A 19,889-nucleotide genomic window follows, 5' to 3' on the forward strand; every position below is an offset into this window, starting at 1 on the left:
AAATAAGTTGCTGTACTTCATGGCACTTGGTGTTCTCACATGCTGAGTCAAAGACAGTATTATTATTTCTTATAATTTTTCATACAAGAGTGTTTAAAATAATGTCAGACCTGCACCATAGCCTGGAAAGGTGATGTTTTTATTGCATCACATCAAGCATTACTTTGTATTCTTTAGCCTTGACATGAGAATATACAGGAGTGTTTAATGCACAGCCATACCAATCTATCTGCTGAGGATGCATTCCTGAAAAATGCAGCAATTAGGGATTCAACAAGTAGTGATATAATTTTTCTTACAAGAATTTGTGCAATAGCAGACAGGTGCATGCCAGGACTTAAGAAATACACATAGCTAAAATACATAGGGAAGCATATAAGGATAGAAAACAATAGTATTATGATCAGCATCAACAGCTGGAAGAGATGCTGGCTTTTCCACAGCTGGCTTTGTGGTGGCTGGAGATGCTGTTTGCTTTCTAAAACTTGCAGTACCCTGGTGACCTCACCCAGTTGTCCTCGGAACAGGTATCATTCTAAAGGATTGTGGTGGGTTGGCCTTGGCTGGCTGCCAGATGCCCACCCAGCCACCCTCTCACTCCCCCTTCTCAGCAGGATAGGGGAGAAAATAAGGTGCTAAAGCTCCTGGGTCAAGAAAAAGGGAGATAACTTACCAGTTACTATTATGGGCAAAACAGACCTGACTTGGGAAAAATTAATTTAATTTATTGCCAATTAAAATACAGTCGGATGGTGAGAAACACTGAAAAAAACTAAAACAACTTCCCCCACCCTACTCCATTTTCCCAGGCTGAATTTCACTCCATCTTTCCCAACTCTTCCACCTCCTTCCTCCGCCACCCCAAGTGGTGCAGGGGGATGGGGAACGGGGGACTCTGGTCAGTTTGTAACAGTTTGGTCAGTCCATAGCTGTTCCTCTCTGCTGCTCTTTCTTCCTTACACTTTTCCCCTGTCCCAGGTTGAGTCCTTCCCATAGGCTGCAGTCCTTCATGAACTGCTCCAATGTGAGTCCTCACACCCTATACAAGGATTTTCAACCTCTTAATCTGTGGGATTGGACACACAACTGCTAGTGTGAGCACTCTTGCTGCCACCCTCCCAAATGTGTTTTAATGGACGTCATTATCTTCTTCAGATGCTTGCTGCTTATCATGGTCATTCAAGACAGTCAAGGGCAAAGGATGAAAAAACAGGGTAATGGCAATGGTCACTGGAGTAGGGCATTGCAAGATCGGTGTCAGTACCATGAAACACTGGAAGTAGAAGCAGTCAATAGCAGGGTATTACAAGATAAAGCTTTTTCACGGGGCGCTGGAGGCTGATACCGTGCAATATGAGCACACTGCCTAAGGGAAAACATTTCTGGAGTAAACTATCCACAGAACTATACCCAAGCTACACTTCAAATCAAACCAGTTGTTTGCTCCGAAGAAGGAGACCAGGAATAAACTAACATATTTGCAGTGTGGGAAGTCAAACAACCAAGATGAGGAGCAAGTTGGTAAGCCTGATTATTCAAAAGTGAAGATATTGAATATTGAAGAATATTCACATTTCTCAAAAGCATCTCTTGTATTATTTCCCTTTTTCCCCTTTAATTCCAGGAAAGTTCTGCTGGTTTAAGACCACATGTCTAATTAATTGCATTTTATTAACTAAGTATTGCTCAGATGGTGTTTCCTAATTTCTGAAGTTTCTGGATAGCAGCTCAAGACAGTGCTGTGTGAGTGTTTTAATAAAGGCATCCTAGAACAGAATTCTGGCATTAGTTTCCTAAGAGAACAAAGACTTCCCAAACAGGAAGTTAGGAGAGGCAGACCAGAAGCAACCTTGGTTCGTAAAAGAGAAAGCAAAAGGGAATGAGAGCAGTAGAACCTCCCAAACACCTTGCATCTATTTCTCTGCAACATCCAGCTTCTGACTTGCCCAGTCTACAGCATTTAAACACTGTGTTGGAAGGGTAAATTAGAAGCATGCAAGGAAAAGGTAAGGAATAATAAATATTCTCTAGCAGGCACTATCATTTCTCTCCCCTAGAGATGGGTGTTTGCCACTGGGAAAAACTGATCATATGTCTTATCGATGCTCTTTCCTTCCTCCTATTTCTGACCCCAGGCTTCTGTTAGAAGTTTATCAACTAATTTTAGGGGTTTTTTTCCTATACTTTAGAAGAGCAGTTCAGCTGAATTTTGGCTGTTGGGTTTTGTGCTTGAACAAAACACCTGTATTGAACGACTACAGGAAAAAACCTGCAGAACAGAACAGTTAAAGTAAGTACATGCATATTTACTCCTAGGCTGGAATATTTTATGAAGATCTGATGGTTTAGTCTGATAATTTTTTTTTAGACATTAATTTTATATATAAAAGTATCTATAATCTACTAAAATAAACTCTTCCAAATCTGTTAAACATCTGCAAATGAAAAGTGGTTGCTACAAGATTACAGTGAAATACCCCAAGGAATATGTCCTCAAAGAAATTATTCTGCAGAAATACTATGATAGAGTTGTTCCATGTTGGAAAAGGACATCTTGAACGTATTTCAGTAGGCCAGAATCATTAACTAGCCAACAACATGGAACACAGAAACACTGCATCAAGTCTAAGAAATGAAAAGTATCTCATTCTGGAGCTTTATGTCTTTAGGGGGATTCCAAACACTGAAAGGTGGAGTAACTGTTTTAAGGACATAAACATGTTTGCTTTTATGTTAGGAGTAAATTGTATCTCTATTAGAAAGTACAAGTTTGGTGGGAATTAAAACCATACTTTCACATTGCTGGGTTGAACACTGTCTCTGAGCAGAAGTGCTTTGGTTTCAGTTTCTTTTCTCAGCTTTTAGAGACCCTGGGTGGAGTTACTGGTGAATACCATAGCTACTTCAGTCATGGAATAAAAACATTGAGCTTCTTTCCCCCTGCACCCTCAATTTTTGACAATATGTGCTTACCATAGTGGCATTTTAAAGAACTAGAAACTAGTTTTTCTTTTTCTGTGAGCAAAAGGGAGGGTCTGTTAAGAGAAAAAGTAACTGCAGGCTTCCGTAGCCTGCAGCCCCACTTTTTTCTCTGCCCTCACGTTCATTAGTTAAATCAGGAGGCAGCTTGGCCAAAGGTAGGAGAGCTATAAAAAATCTTTACTATTGCTTCCCATTAAAGTTTACAGTTTAGGGAATCAAATAATAGATTGAGGAAAGCATGTTGCTAGGGTAGCTTAGATAACCGAGTGTTCTTTCAGAAAACAAAATTTCACTGAAAAAAATCTAAGAAGTCATTTTGTCTCAGGAACACTCAGCTATGAATAAGAAAAGATGGATGGAGGAGACCATTATCACTAATGCAACAGCTATAGGTGGGTGCAATTCCATAAAGGAAATATTTCAGATGAATGAATATAATTCTCCTAAAGAAAGTGAGAGGGTAAAGTAAAACTAGACAGATTAAGGGGAATTATTTTATTTTCTTTTATTTTATTTTATTTTATTTTATTTTATTTATTATTTTATTGTGGTTCTTTCTTTAAAGTTTTTGCAAAAAGTCCACATTTACTAAGACCAAGCGGAATGTAAGATGCATTTCTTCCTGTCACTTAAATGCTGCTGAACTACTTGCTTTTGTTTAATTTGAGAAACCTTAGTGAACTCAAACAGTACTGAAAAGGTAATACAGAAAATATTTTCCTTTCATTTGCAATAGCAACAGCTAAGTAATCACAGCAGTATCTTTCTACCCCAATGTATTTTCACAGTGTTATTCAAGCAAATTCTGTACCTAACCATATCTAAGGGTGAAAAAAAGGTTGGATTTCTGTGTGTGGTTGATTCTTCTTCTTCACCAAACTGGGAACTTACTTAATGAGAGCCATCTGCGACATGTACACAACATGATGGGTGAACAATTGACTAAAGAGTTAGACTCAAAGCATTGTAGTAAATGGAGTAACACCTGGCTGGTGGCCAGTCACTAGTGGTGTTCTCCAGGGCTTAATTTTAGGGCCAGTTCTCTTCAATGTTTTTATCAATGACCTGGGCAGAGGAGTTGAGTGCTCACTAAGCAAGTTTGCCAATGATACTAAATTAAGAGGAGCCATTGATTGAGAGGACTTACAGAGAGTTCTTGATAGATTAAAGTGTGGGGCAGTCACCAACAGTATGAAATTTAATGAGGACAAATGCCAGATTCTGCACCTGGGACAGTGTAATCCTGGATGTGTGTATAGATTGGAGTACAAGAGACTGGAGTGTAGCCCTGCAGAACAGGATCTGGGGGTTTTGGTTGATGGTAAGTGCAATAAGAGTCAACAATGTGCTCCTGGTGGCCAAAAGGGCCCACCATATCCTGGGGTGCATTAGGCACAGTATAGCAAACTGGTCAAAATAAATGATTGTCCCATTTTACCCAGTATTGGTGTGGCCTCACCTCGAGTACTGTGTGCAGTTTGGTGCTCCACAATAAAAGGATATAAAAATATTAGAATGTATCCAAAAGAGGGAAACAAAGATGGTGAAAGGACTAGAGGGCATGACTTATGAAGAGTGTCTGAGGATACTAGGTTTGTTTGGCTTAGAAAAGAGGACACTGAGAGGTGACCTCATCGCTGTCTACAAATTCTTCATGGGGGGATGCAGAGAGGGAGGTGCTGATCTCTTCTGTCTGGTGTCCAGTGACAGGACACAAGAGAATGGCTTAAAGCTGCATCAGGAGAAGTTCAGATTGGATATTAGGAAAAAGTTCTTCACTGAGAGGGTGGTCAAGCACCCCAGGGAAGTGATCATGGCCCCAAGCCTGTTGGTGTTCAAGAAGTGTTTGGACAATGCTCTTAGATATGTGGTTTAACTTTTTGGTTATCCTGTGTGGAGTCAGGAGTTGGACTCAATGATCTTCGTGGGTCCCCTCCAACCCAGGATATTCTATGATTCTGTGATTTTATGATTTTTTTTTTTATTATTGGATAGCTCATACAACCACAAATAGGTGCCCAAATGACCACAAATAGGTATCAGTCACAATCTTTGTGTAATGTCAGCTACAGAAGTGGATTAAAAACAGGATTCAAGTAAAATCATTCTGTAATCAATCTGTCTTAGAAGTAGCTAATGCCTTATATATGATCTTACTTCACATTCCCACAATGTCCCCTAATTGAACTGTTGTATTCCATGTGGCAGATTACACTAATGAAGAAATTAATGGTTGATAATAGTAAGGAAATACGTGTTATTTAGTTAATAGGCTATTATAAATCACTCGTTTAGTAATTCTGTGATTTTTTCCTTAAAGAATGGAAAATGCAAACACTGAAAAAAATGAGAAATCACATTCCTATGAACATATTGAACAATGGACAAAAGAGGAAGTCAAACAATGGGCAACTGAAGCTGTTAAGATTAACCAGAAATATGCAGAAATCCTGTTTAAGGAAGATGTCACTGGTTTTACTTTGAAACTGATGCCTAAAGCAGATTTTGTGGAAACGGGCATACCTCATGGGCCTGCTCTTCAAATAATAAACACCATGACATTCTAGCTTAAGGTTCATGCCAGGCTGTGGAACAAGAAGACAGTGAATAGAGTCTTGATAGAGAAGGATAAGATGAAGAAATTGCAAAGAAAGAGTGCAAGAAGAAATATGGGTCATTTAATTTCAGTATACTGCAGCATTCTAAGACAGAGCCCATAGAACACAAAAAAGCAATGAAGTCAGCTGACAAAGAGAATGTATCAGGGAAGCCACTGTCAAACAGCCAGCACCCAAGTGGAAAGATGTGTATGCCATGTCCTTTTGATAATTTCAGTGATGGTACACTATACACATGGTATAATATTCTTAATGTCCTTGAAACAGGGCCATTCAATCTCATCAATCCAGCACATGAATTCAAATTACTTACCAACACAGAGAAGGCACTACAAGAGGATATCATGATGAAACTTAGCAATGAAGTCTCTAGATTTGCTGCAGCCTGGATGAACTCCCGCACAAATGGCACTATTCATTTTGGAGTACGTGACAATCTATGTGGGGAAATTAAAGGAATAAAAGTTTCCAAGAAATAAGCATACGTTGACCATTTGAATAAATTAATTGGAAAGTACTTTAATGAGCAATACACCAGCATTGCAAAAGCTTGCGTTAAAGAACTTAGATTTGTGGAAGTATTATTACAAAATGGAACTCCACCACATATGTTTGTCATTGAAATAGATGTGGTTCCCAAACACTGCATCTGTGATACAAAATATTTCTGTACCAACACATACGAATGTAAGAGTAAGAGTTGGAAAAAAGCTCTCTTCATCCAGTATGGAGCTAGTTCCAAAAATATTCAAAATACAAAAGAATTTGAAACTTTTAAAGGCATCTTGACATCTTTAGCAGATTCTCGTAAAAGAGCAGAGGAAGAATATAAGTTAAAGCAAAAGAAGTCAATAAATGAAGGACTAAAGCTAGTTAGTCTACTCACAGGTAACAGGGACTCACTAGATAGCTCTTATTATGACTAATACATTTTGGTATCCCCAGATGCCACCCAAGTCAAACTTCACATTTAGACTTTTTACAGGAAATAAAATGGTTTGCTGTGCTTGGCTTTGATTTTGAATCAGAAATGAATGGTGTGTTCAAGACTTAAAAAAAAAATCGAAATGCCAAACTTTACTTCCCAGATGATCATGTAAACAAGGCGGGTTTAGTGTCTGAACAAGCTGAAAAGATGAAACTACATCAGGACACCAACTGGATTTTCTGCAATGGTGGATTAGACTTCAAAGGCAATAATGAACTACCACTAGATCCCACTTCATCACAAGACGGAACTGCTTGTGTCAGAAAAATTATTTAATTTCTTTCACACAAAGATGTAAAGCAGAGTGGAAAGTTTTTAATGGTGTTTCTTTTGCTTTCCACAGTGGAAGATTCAGCGGATCCCCTTACTGAGGCTTTTAACATTTTACCAAGAATTAAAAGGACTAGAATACATGGTCTAATTTGCATTGGTGCAGGTCCATACCAGCAATCGAAAGGTGTTCTGCATGCTAGAGGCCTTAGTGAGGAAGCACTTTCAAACAAATGTGTTTCTAATTTAACCCTGCAAATGGTAAATGGTACCATCATAAAATTAAAATCAGTGACAGTTTTCTGAAAGACTTCTGCCCTCTGTTGGTCATTCTACCGTTCTTCTAAAGAAGACTCCATGGCAGCATTGGAAATACTTTGTGAAAATGAATGCAAAGACACAGGAATAGAGAAGGATGCAGATAAATTTACAAATTTTCTGAAAGAGCGGGAAGAAGTTTTTTATCGAGGTGGTAAAGTATCATGGTGGAATTTCTATTTTTCTTCTGAAAATTATACTTGAGATTTTATCAGAAGGGACAGTTATGAAAAGCTTGAACACCTAATTGTGTCTTCATTTAACAGTGCGAATCAATCACCTGTAAAAATTATCAACCTTTATCACCACCCAGGCTGTGGTGGGACAACATTAGCTATGCATATCCTTTGGGACCTCCGGAAGTGATTCAGATGTGCTGTTCTGAGAAACAAACCAAGTGATTTTGGAACATAGCTGACAACTTTACTCACCTGTGGAGCAAACAACGACACAGGGTATTTACCAGTGTTACTTCTCATGGATGATTTTGAAGAGCAAGAAAATGTCTATTTTCTGCAGAAAGTAATTCAGGCAGCTATAACAGACAAATGCATTCGGTATATAACTCCTTTAGTGATCATTCTAAACTGTATGAGATCTCAGAATCCTGATGAAAGTTCAACAATCAATTCTATTGAACAGCATTTCTTTAAAACATATGCTTTCTGAAAAAGAGTAAAGGGCCTTTGATCAGAAGTGAAAATATATTGTAAAGGTGCATCCAAATCCTGACAATTTCTATTTATTTATGATTATGAAGAAAAACTTTGATCCACAGTACATAGAAAAAGTGGTAAAAAGTACCTTGCATAACTTGGCTACTGCCTCTAAACTAGCACAACTTGTTTGCTATCTAACACTGTTAAACTCACATGTAAGAACATCTACAGTTTCAATATATCTATGTGAAGAATTCTTAGGAATGAATTCTTAAGAGATTGGCTGCAGTAAAGATAAATTAATAGAAAAGACAGGAATTTGTTCCAATATTCTAATATATGATCAGGTACATGAATACATGAGATACAAAGGTCTTCATATCATTCACCCATTGACACCATCTCACTGCCTAACAGAATTGAAACTAACCTATGACTTGCCTAAAAGTGAAATTACATTGCAGTTATTGAAAGAAGATTTATTGTATGAGACTTTGTTAAAGCAAGAGAAACTTATTCACAATATACAAATGCCGCTGATTACTAGACAGCACAAGGAACATGGTAATGAGTCAGACACATGGTTTCCCCCTTAATTGAAGCCATTCATATGGCAGAGAAGTGTGGTAATGTGGAATATGTGTTAAAACAAGCATCCACTAGATTTGAGCAAAATGGTTACATTTACCAAGCCTTAGCAATATTCTTCTACATTAAAGAGAGGAAATTTGACTCTGCATTATACTGGGCCAAAGCAGCCAAACAAAGAGCACAACACAATTCATACATATCAGATACTCTAGGTCAAGTCTTTAGAAGTAAGCTAAGACACCGTGTAGAGTGCAAAGCAAAGAGTGCAGTCCTGATAGCTGAGGAACTGAAATACTTGGTAGAGCTTGCTGATAATGCTTCACAGGTGTCGTGGTTTAACCCCAGCCAGCAACTAAGCACCACGCAGCCGCTCACTCACTCCCCCCCTCCCCAGTGGGATGGGGGAGAAAATCGGGAAAAAGAAGCAAAACCCACGGGTTGAGATAAGAACAGTTTAATAGAACAGAAAAGAAGAAACGGATAATGATAATGATAACACTAATAAAATGACAACAGCAATAATGAAAGGATTGGAATGTACAAATGATGCGCAGTGCAATTGCTCACCACCTGCCGACCGGCACCCAGCTAGTCCCCCGAGCGGCGATTCCCCGCCCCCACCTCCCAGTTCCTATACTAGATGGGACGTCATATGGTATGGAATACCCTGTTGGCCAGTTTGGGTCAGGTGCCCTGGCTGTGTCCTGTGCCAACTTCTTGTGCCCCTCCAGCTTTCTCGCTGGCTGGGCATGAGAAGCTGAAAAATCCTTGACATTAGTCTAAACACTACTAGCAGCAACTGAAAACATCAGTGTTATCAACATTCTTCTCATACTGAACTCAAAACATAGCACTGTACCAGCTACTAGGAAGACAGTTAACTCTATCCCAGCTGAAACTAGGACAGTATCCACCCCTTATTCTATACCATTGACGTCATGCTCAGTTCCCATACCTTTAGTTACATCCTGGTCAATCATCAACACCTTATCTATCACTTTGAGACATATGAACAATGATATATATATACATATATATATACAAACACAGAGATATCATTCTTTTAGTTTATGGGTTATGTTCATTAAATGTTCATTGAGTTCATTTAGTTCCTGACTCTGGGCTCCATCCGTCATACCAGTCTTTCTGGGCAGGAGGGATGGTGCAAAGTCCTCTCAGTCGGTAGAGCAGAGTTGGGCTTCAGTGCAGTATGACGAGCAGTTGACATTGGACGCAGCAGGAGGATGGTGTGCACCGTTGGGTTGTTGCATGCTGGAGTCAGTTCTGGTTCCATCACTACTGCGCTTCGCTCAGTTTTATCACAGTTTTTCTTGCTTGATCTAAGTGATTCTTACTATAGTACTATGGATATAGCATATAACAATTATAGTAATGATAACATACAGTAGCAGGGTTATATAGCAACTAATATCATACAGTTTAATTCTGGCTATTCTCACCTAAAATTAAATCCCCTTGAGGCACACATCGGACTTCCCCATCTTTTCGCATCACCCACCAAGTGCACCCAGGCCCTTGAGCAAAAGCAATCCCACGAATGTGTTTACCTTTGCCTGAGGCAGGAGTAACCCAGACTGTCTTCCCTAACATATTTTTTGTGTGCACTACAGGGACTTTATCCCCTTCTACAGTACGTAAAAATTCTGACTGGGCAGGGCCACCCCGATTGGCAGATCCTCTGGTGTTGACTAACCAGGTGGCTTTTGCTAAATGTGTATCCCAATGTTTGAAAGTTCCACCCCCCATTGCTCTCAATGTAGTCTTTAACAGTCCATTGTATCGCTCAATTTTCCCAGAGGCTGGTGCATGATAGGGGATGTGATACACCCACTCAATGCCATGCTCTTTGGCCCAGGTGTCTATGAGGTTGTTTCGGAAATGAGTCCCGTTGTCTGACTCAATTCTCTCTGGGGTGCCATGTCGCCACAAGACCTGCTTTTCAAGGCCCAGGATAGTGTTCCGGGCAGTGGCATGGGGTACAGAATATGTTTCCAGCCATCCGGTGGTTGTTTCCACCATTGTGAGCACATAGCGCTTGCCTTGGCGAGTTTGTGGGAGTGTGATATAGTCAATCTGCCAGGCTTCCCCAAATTTATATTTCAGCCATCGTCCTCCATACCACAGGGGTTTTAACCGTTTGGCTTGCTTAATTGCAGCACATGTTTCACATTCATGGATAACCTGTGCAATAGTGTCCATGCTCAAGTCCACCCCTCGGTCACGAGCCCATCTATATGTTGCATCTCTTCCCTGATGGCCTGAACCATCATGGGCCCATCGAGCCATAAATAGCTCACCCTTATGTTGCCAGTCCAAGTCCACCTGAGCCACTTCAATCTTGGCAGCCTGATCCACCTGTTGGTTATTTTGATGTTCTTCAGTGGCCCGACTCTTGGGTACGTGAGCATCTACATGACGTACTTTTACAACCAGATTCTCTAGCCGGGATGCGATATCTTGCCACAGTGCGGCAGCCCAAATGGGTTTACCTCTGCGCTGCCAGTTGCTCTGCTTCCACTGCTGTAACCACCCCCACAGGGCATTTGCCACCATCCATGAGTCAGTATAGAGATAGAGCACTGGCCACTTTTCTCTTTCAGCAATGTCTAACGCTAGCTGGATGGCTTTCACCTCTGCAAACTGACTCGATTCACCTTCTCCTTCAGCAGTTTCTGCGACTTGTCGTGTAGGACTCCATACAGCAGCCTTCCACCTCCGATGCTTTCCCACAATGCGACAGGACCCATCAGTGAACAGAGCATATTGCTTCTCATTTTCTGGCAGTTTATTATACAGCGGGGCTTCTTCAGCACGCGTTACCTCCTCCTCTGGCGACATTCCAAAATCTTTGCCTTCTGGCCAGTCCGTGATCACTTCTAAAATTCCTGGGTGACTGGGGTTTCCTATGCGAGCCCGTTGTGTGATCAGTGCAATCCACTTACTCCACGTGGCATCAGTCGCGTGATGTGTAGAGGAGACCCTCCCTTTGAACATCCAGCCCAGCACTGGCAGTCGGGGTGCTAAGAGGAGCTGTGTTTCAGTACCAACCACTTCTGAGGCAGCTCGAACTCCTTCATATGCTGCCAATATCTCTTTTTCAGTTGGAGTATGGCGAGCCTCGGATCCTCGATATCCTCAACTCCAAAACCCCAGGGGTCGACCTCGGGTCTCCCCGGGTGCTTTCTGCCAGAGGCTCCAGGTAGGGCCATTCTCCCCGGCTGCAGTATAAAGCACATTTTTAACATCTTGTCCTGCCCGGACTGGTCCAAGGGCTACTGCATGAACAATCTCCCGTTTAATTTGTTCAAAGGCTTGCTGTTGCTCAGGGCCCCATTTAAAATCATTCTTCTTCCGGGTCACTTGATAGAGAGGGCTTACAATCAGACTGTAATTTGGAATATGCATTCTCCAAAAACCCACAACACCTAAGAAAGCCTGTGTTTCCTTTTTATTAGTCGGTGGAGACATAGCTGCTATTTTGTTGATCACATCCATTGGGATCTGACGACGTCCATCTTGCCATTTTATTCCTAAAAACTGGATCTCCTGTGCAGGTCCCTTGACCTTACTTTCTTTTATGGCAAAACCGGCTTTCAGAAGGATTTGGATTATCTTCTTCCCTTTCTCAAAGACTTCTTCTGCCGTGTTGCCCCATACAATGATGTCATCAATGTATTGCAGGTGTTCTGGAGCTTCACCTTTTTCCAGTGCAGTCTGGATTAGTCCATGGCAAATGGTGGGGCTGTGTTTCCACCCCTGGGGCAATCGATTCTAAGTGTACTGGACACCCCTCCAAGTAAAGGCAAACTGTGGACGACACTGCTGCCAGAGGGATTGAGAAAAACGCATTAGCAATGTCAATTGTAACATACCACTTGGCTGCCTTTGACTCTAGTTCGTATTGAAGTTCTAGCATATCTGGAACGGCAGCACTCAGCGGTGGCGTAACTTCATTCAGGCCACGATAGTCAACTGTTAGTCTCCACTCCCCGTTAGACTTTCACACTGGCCATATGGGACTATTAAAGGGTGAGCGAGTTTTGCTGATCACTCCTTGGCTCTCCAGTTGGCGAATCAACTTGTGGATGGGAATCGGAGAGTCTCGGTTGGTGCGATATTGCCGCCGGTGCACCGTCGTGGTAGCAATTGGCACTTGTTGTTCTTCAACCCTCAGCAACCCCACAATCGAAGGGTCTTGAGAGAGACCAGGCAGGGTAGACAGCTGTTCAGTGCCCTCCGTCTCCAAGGCAGCTATACCAAAAGCCCATCGATACCCCTTCGGGTCCTTAAAATACCCTCTCCTGAGATAGTCTATGCCAAGGATACACGGAGCCTCCGGACCAGTCACAATGGGGTGTTTCTGCCATTCATTCCCAGTTAGGCTTACTTCAGCTTCCAATACAGTTAACTCTTGGGATCCCCCTGTCACACCAGAAATACAGATGGGTTCTGCCCCTTTATAACTTGATGGCATTAGAGTGCACTGTGCGCCGGTGTCTACTAGAGCCTTGTACTCCTGTGGGTCTAACGTGCCAGGCCATCGAATCCACACAGTCCAATAGACCCGGTTATCCCTTTCCTCCACCTGGCTGGAGGCAGGGCCCCTCTAATTCTGGCCAGAGTATCCGGTATTCACTTCTCGTAAAATTGGCTCAGAAGTCCCTTCAAGAGGATCAGAAATAAGATCAGCCCTTCTACTCTGTTTGGAAACTGGAGCAGCATTTTTCCTAGTAGAATCCCCTTTTGTGGTGGTTTTTCCTCGCAGCTCACGTACCCGTGCATTTAGGACCGAGGTAGGTTTTCCATCCCGTTTCCTCATGTCCTCTCCATGATCACATAGGTAAAACCACAGGGCACCTCGCGGTGTGTACCTTCTATATTCTCTCTCTTGGGCAGAGGAGCGCTCACTCCTAATAGCTGAGACATTGGTCCTTACAGGTGGGCAATAGGACATATCCTCTTTGAATTGTTGGAAATACTCGGACAGCTTCTCCACAGCCGAAATGCAGGCTTGTAGGGAGGAGGAGAGATTTTCTTCGTATTGACGGAGTTGGCGAGCCACTTCATCCACTGTCGGTGCCTCTTCGTCTTTCCAGGTCATTATTGCCAGTGAGTTGGCATAGGATGATGGTGCGCTCCGTACAAATTTCCGCCACATGGGTCGTGTGCATTGGACTTCGTCTGGATCTTTGGGTACTCGTGGGTTGTCTGGGTCATGATGAATCGTCTCTAGCACAGCTAATTCCCTCAGATATTGGATACCTTTTTCCATGGTGGTCCACTTGCTTGATTGACATATAACATCTTCCTTAAAGGGGTACCTTTCCTTCACACTAGACAAGAGTCGCCTCCAGAGGCTGATGGCTTGTGTTCCTCTTCCAATTGCCTTGTCAATGCCACCTTCCCTGGCAAGCGATCCCAGCTGCTTGGCTTCCCTACCTTCTAATTCCAAGCTATTAGCCCCATTGTCCCAGCATCGGAGAAGCCAGGTGATAATATGCTCACCTATACGGCGGCCAAAATCTTTTCGCATATCCCGCAGCTCACTCAAGGATAGGGACCGGGTTATTACCTCTGGTTCTGCCTCTTCCTCCTGTTCCTGTGATGGCCCTGGTTCACCTTCATCCTTTGCTAAGCGAGCTGATTTTTTATATTTCTTTTTCTGTACGGGGGCAACTGATACTGGTGCAGGTTGATCCGCTGGTTCAGTTGCAGTATCACTCGCCGGGTTTTGGATATCCGCAGCGTCTGTTGCCAAGGTTTGGGTAGCAGCGTCTGTCGCCAAGGTTTGGGTAGCAGCAGTGCTCGTCGCTGGGGCTGGAGGGACCGCAGTGCCTGTTGCCAGGGTTTGGGTAGCTGCTGTGCTCGTTGCCGCGGCTGGAGGGGCTGCAGTGCCTGTTGCTGAGGTTTGGGTAGCCACAGTTCTCATTGCCAGGGCTGGAGGGGTCACGGTACCTGTCACCAAGGTCTGGGTGGCCGCAATGCTTGTCGCCGGGGCTGGAGGGGCCGCAGCGCCCATTGCCGGGATTTGGGTGACCGCAGTGCTCATTGCTTTGTTGTTAGGTCCAGAGACCTTCTCTTCCTCTTGGGGGGGCTGAGTTGTGTCGAACAGGGCTCGATAGGCATGGGCCAGGCCCCAGCACGTTGCAGTGATTTGTGTATCTCTGGAGCTGCCGGGGTGACAGCATACCTTTTCCAAATATTTTACTAGTTCTTCTGGATTCTGCATTTGTTCAGGGGTGAATTTCCAAAACACTGGAGGTGCCCACTTTTCTAGGTACTTGCCCATACTACCCCACACACCCTGCCACTCATAATTATCCAGCCTCGGGGCAGACCTCTGGGTGATCTTCTTAAACAGTTGTTTAACCTTAAACAAGAGCTGAACCACATTCAGGAGCATGCTAATTCCCAGCAGTAGGGCTAGGACCGTGCTGGTATCAACATCCCAAGAGTATTCAGATTTTTCAAAGTTCCCAAACACCATTGTAACTGGACTGAAGGAGAAAGGAGAGGGGAAAAAAGGTATCCCACTCATAGACTGGTTTTCCAAGGAGGAAAGGTAAATGGTATAATTATTAATAGTTTCCCACAGATGGCTCCCGCAGTATAAAGGTGACAATGCTGAGTGCAAATACCGGATTAATTCCACAACTGATGACTTTATCATACCATAAACCAGTGTTATACAATACATCAAAGCAAAAACCTTAATCCACCTCCCACGGATGATAAGCAGGAGAAGAGGGACTACATACAGTAAGCGAGGTGATGCATAACAGAACTTTAAAAACCAGAGCAACAACTCTAAGAACACATAAATCAACATAATGACCAGCGACTATAAGACCAATATAATGAATGCTTATAACAAATTTGTTTTAACGAGCTCTGGTCAGGTTTGTCGTTATCTCAACCCTTCGTGCCCCACGTTGGGCGCCAAAATGGACTGTCGTGGTTTAACCCCAGCCAGCAACTAAGCACCACGCAGCCGCTCACTCACTCCCCCCCCACCCAGTGGGATGGGGGAGAAAATCGGGAAAAAGAAGCAAAACCCACGGGTTGAGATAAGAACAGTTTAATAGAACAGAAAAGAAGAAATGGATAATGATAATGATAACACTAATAAAATGACAACAGCAATAATGAAAGGATTGGAATGTACAAATGATGCGCAGTGCAATTGCTCACCACCCGCCGACCGGCACCCAGCTAGTCCCCCGAGCGGCGATTCCCCGCCCCCACCTCCCAGTTCCTATACTAGATGGGACGTCATATGGTATGGAATACCCTGTTGGCCAGTTTGGGTCAGGTGCCCTGGCTGTGTCCTGTGCCAACTTCTTGTGCCCCTCCAGCTTTCTCGCTGGCTGGGCATGAGAAGCTGAAAAATCCTTGACATTAGTCTAAACACTACTAGCAGCAACTGAAAACATCAGTGTTATCAACATTCTTCTCATACTGAACTCAAAACATAGCACTGTACCAGCTACTAGGAAGACAGTTAACTCTATCCCAGCTGAAACTAGGACAACAGGCTTTCAGAGAATCTCAGTGGCAAGCTGAAAATTTAGATAATGAACAATATTTGCGGCATCAAAAGCTTAAAAGAAAGTTTCAAACATAAAATACAGCTGGTTATCAGGGAGAGATAGAGACTGGTCTTTATGTTATTGACATCCTTTGGCATGTTCATTTTTTCAGCAAAAAAGACTTACAGTGTAGAAAAAATATGACAAAGTATCTATCAGGAAATAGTGTTTTGAATGCAGATAACCCTAACACAGAGACTGAAATGTTCAAGGTTCTTGAACATTATTCCAGCTGTTTATGTAATTTGCAATCACAGTTGAAAAGGGCATTTGACTTTTTTGAAGACTACTTTGTGTTTTTCAAAATGCAAACCAATGAAAAACAAATAGCAGAAGCAAAATTGTATGAGAATGTTCAAAACATTTTACCAAATACACAGAAATATTTTGTGATTTCAGTTTTGAGCAACTGAAAAGTAAACAGATCTCAAAGTGGCCCATGTCTCAATGTATAGAAGCATAGAGGGACACTGCAGAGGCTTCCAAAGCAGGCTCATTTTCTGGCATTTTGGAGTACCTTTACAGAAATCACAGAAATGCTGACAGAGAAATAGAAGACGTAGTAGAAGCATATGCTTTTTGTGTGAGGAGTGTGCACAAGCAACTCTGAAAGACAAACAGAATTTGATTTTGGCAAATGTTTTCTGAACTGCATTAAACCTAAATCCGCTAAGTTACATCCTTCTAAGGTGCTAAGAAGTCTGCTTCTAAGCATTCTGTAGAAGTGGAACCAACTTCACCATGTGTAGAGGCTTTCTTCCTAGCCTCCTTGTTGTTCTGGCCCAAAAATAGAAAACAACTAAATGAAGATTCCAGGAAAAGTGAAACTTTTTTTAGACACTTAAGTGAGGTTTTCAAAGAGCTCTGTGGAACCCTGCATCGTTCCAGGCGGCTTCTGGCTCTTTTCTATCCAGTGAAAGGCAGTGTCCTGAACAGATTTGTTCACAAAGGAAAAACAGATCAGCTTTTTAGTTCACTTTCAGAACAGAAACTGAATTCCCTTTGACAGAGTGGAAATATCTGGAAGGAACAGGCTGTCCAAGATCTTCTGCTTCCTTAGCATGTAAGAGCGAAGGGTAAGGTTATCTATGTAGACTGTGGCAGCAATGAAAACTTTAGGGTACCAGTGCAGCCTGTTCCCTCATGCCTATTGAGAAATGGCCCAAACATAAAAAGAGTGTCTTTTTACCTTGGGTTTTCCATTGCTGGTCTCCTGGCATACAACACACAAAGTCTGTAATTAAAACAATAGGTATTGCAGTTTCTCAGCTACAAGGCTTTTTCTGGCAAAATTATCCTTTAACTGGTTTTTGGTTTGGGTTTTTTTTTTTTCGGTCAACAATTGCAAATGACAACCTCAGGCTGTCCATTATATTTCCTTCCTCACTATTTTAGTCTTTCAGTCCCATGCAGAATTGTGTCTCGACTGTCATAACTGCTGTTTGGACAGTCAAACTGAAATGTTGGTGGAGTTAGTCCTGTAGACTGGTCACTACTACTCAGAGTTCTTTGGTTGAAAACAACATGAGAAATCATTCAAAAAAAAAAAAAATCTAAAAAAGAATATTTTGAAAATGTTACCTTTAAATACCATCACTTTTAAGAACACTACTATCTTGCTAGCTTTTTTGCCATTGCTTGTAATGAAGAATGTCTCACCACGATTTTCACACTCTTGTGTAAGTAATGTAAGAACAAGGAATGTATGTTAGAAAACATGTATCATGTAACATTTGCTGATGCTCCATTGTACCTGGCATCATCTTGGCACATGGGTAATGTAAAAGGCCATTCATTTGCAAAGCAGCATTTTTTCTCTGTTGATATTGTACATCCTTGAATAATGTAATGCATTTGTCTATGGGCCTGTATTAATAGCTGAGCTGTACATCTTGTGGGAGCACAGAATCTCATCTCAGTGAGTCACACCTCCTAAGAACTGCAAGTATTTCAGTGTGCTCAAGCTCAGCTGAGCTGTATAGGGTGCATTGGGCACACCTGGCAGGGTGCGGCGGTGGGCGGCTGCAAGGTGCCCCATGGCGGGAGGCCATGATCTCCCCTGGGCCGGTCGCAGCCAGTTCCAGCCGGCTCCAGCACCGGTGTGAGCACCCCATCGCCCGCCAAACCTCCGCCATTCAGGGGACCCCATGGTGATCCGACAAGTTTAAGAAAGAGTGGGGGCCGTGACAGGCAGGAGAAATGGTGGAGGGGATGCTGTTGGAGACATGTGGAAGGGGACATTGTTGGGGCATGGCTGGAGACACACTTCTGGAAAGGGGTGACCCACATTGGGGCTGGGATACCCTTGAGGGACTGCAGCCCATGGGCAACCCACGCTGGGGCAGAAGAAACAAGAAGGAAGGAGCAGCAGAGAAGCAGAAGAAAAGGATCAGAAGCAAGGAGTGGCAAAAATAAACCACTACACACTGAGACTGACCTCCTCCGCTGCAGGCCTGTCGCCTTGGCAGGAGGGTTGGGAAGGACTGAGCAGAGGTGAAAACAAGGGGAGTTGTGGCTCGGCAGGGGGAAGGAGAGGTGTTGGACTGAAGCTGAAAGGGGAAGAAAGGCATTTCCCTAAGTATTTGCTTAGTTGTTTGTCTTCTTGGTTTCTCAATACCCCAATCAGTAATTAAACGTTTAGGTTAATTGGCAATAAATTAAGTGAAACTCCCCAAGTTGAGACTGTTTTGCCCACAAGGCGTGTACATTTACTAATAACCCTTGGGACCTGGCACAGTGTATTACATGCTAGACACTGCACTATATCCCTGTGTGAGTTTACAGAAACACAATTTTTTATTATTTGTATATATCAGGCTGTTATAAAATTGTATTTTTATCAGCAGTAGCTCATTAATAAATACATATATTTGATAACATCCTCAATTGCACAGTGTGGAACTGTATTTGATGATATATATCACACACAAAGGCTGACAGAATTGCTTTTTACAAGTATTTCCTATTTTCTATTACTTTGTAAGACCATTTTTTTCATGGCTCATAACTTCATTAATCTTTGTATTTTGAAAACTAAGCTCTCCCATGCCAAATATCTGCCTCAGACGTATTTTGTGTTAATTAAAGCCAAAGGGCTCAGTAGCTTCCAAGTGTGAGGTCAAGAAAAAAATATGTTGTATTGCCCGTGTTAAAGAACTCTACCAGCTTTTTCCAGCATGCTCAGGAATTCTTTGGAGTGGTGTTTAAAAAAGGGTTTACTCTGACAGGAGAAAAAAGGTGTATGTGAGGGGAAATTTGTCTGCACAAGCCTAATTTTATCAAACTGCAAGGCCTGGAAAGACTGCCACTCATGTATGGGCATATGCAAATTTAGTTTCTAACAGCAGAGCCTATACACAGGTGACAGCCCCAGAAGCTGCAGGTCTGGGCTGTGATGTGCCAAGTCAAAGCTAAAAGCTCAGCCCTGCACTGTCAGTGCTGAGTCTAGAAACCTGGAGGAAACAACCTGATATAACCTGGTTGTACAGGAGCCAAAACCAGGTCTGCAGGAAGGAGGAGAGGCAGGGACGCCCAACCAAGAAGCTGTGTGACTTTTACAAACCACTGTGATGCTATCGCAGCAGCTCCCTCCACTGTGCTGATGGAGCAGCTAGGGTCCCTGCTGCGCCCAAGCAGCATTTGTGGACTGTGAACTCCTGTGTAGGAACAGGAACGGAGGATTCCTCTCCTGGAGGAGTTCAAGGCCTGCAAAAATCAGTTTAGGGGGTGGAAGTTAAGAGTGCTTAAGATCCTTCTCTCTCTAAAATCAGAGCTAGAAGCACAGGACATAGAGAGGGCTTCACAACTGGTAACAGAAAGGAAAATTTCCACTAAGGAGATCTTAGGGGAAACA

General features: G+C 42.7%; 1 pseudogene; it reads left to right on the top strand.

The window, feature by feature from the left end:
* Window positions 1-1,901: 1,901 nt before the first annotated feature.
* Window positions 1,902-18,869, top strand: LOC115339977 (annotated as a pseudogene).
* The last annotated feature ends 1,020 nt before the right edge of the window (window positions 18,870-19,889 follow it).

This window comes from Aquila chrysaetos, chromosome 3 (genome assembly GCF_900496995.4).
Source record: "Aquila chrysaetos chrysaetos chromosome 3, bAquChr1.4, whole genome shotgun sequence".
Classification (NCBI taxonomy): domain Eukaryota; kingdom Metazoa; phylum Chordata; class Aves; order Accipitriformes; family Accipitridae; genus Aquila; species Aquila chrysaetos.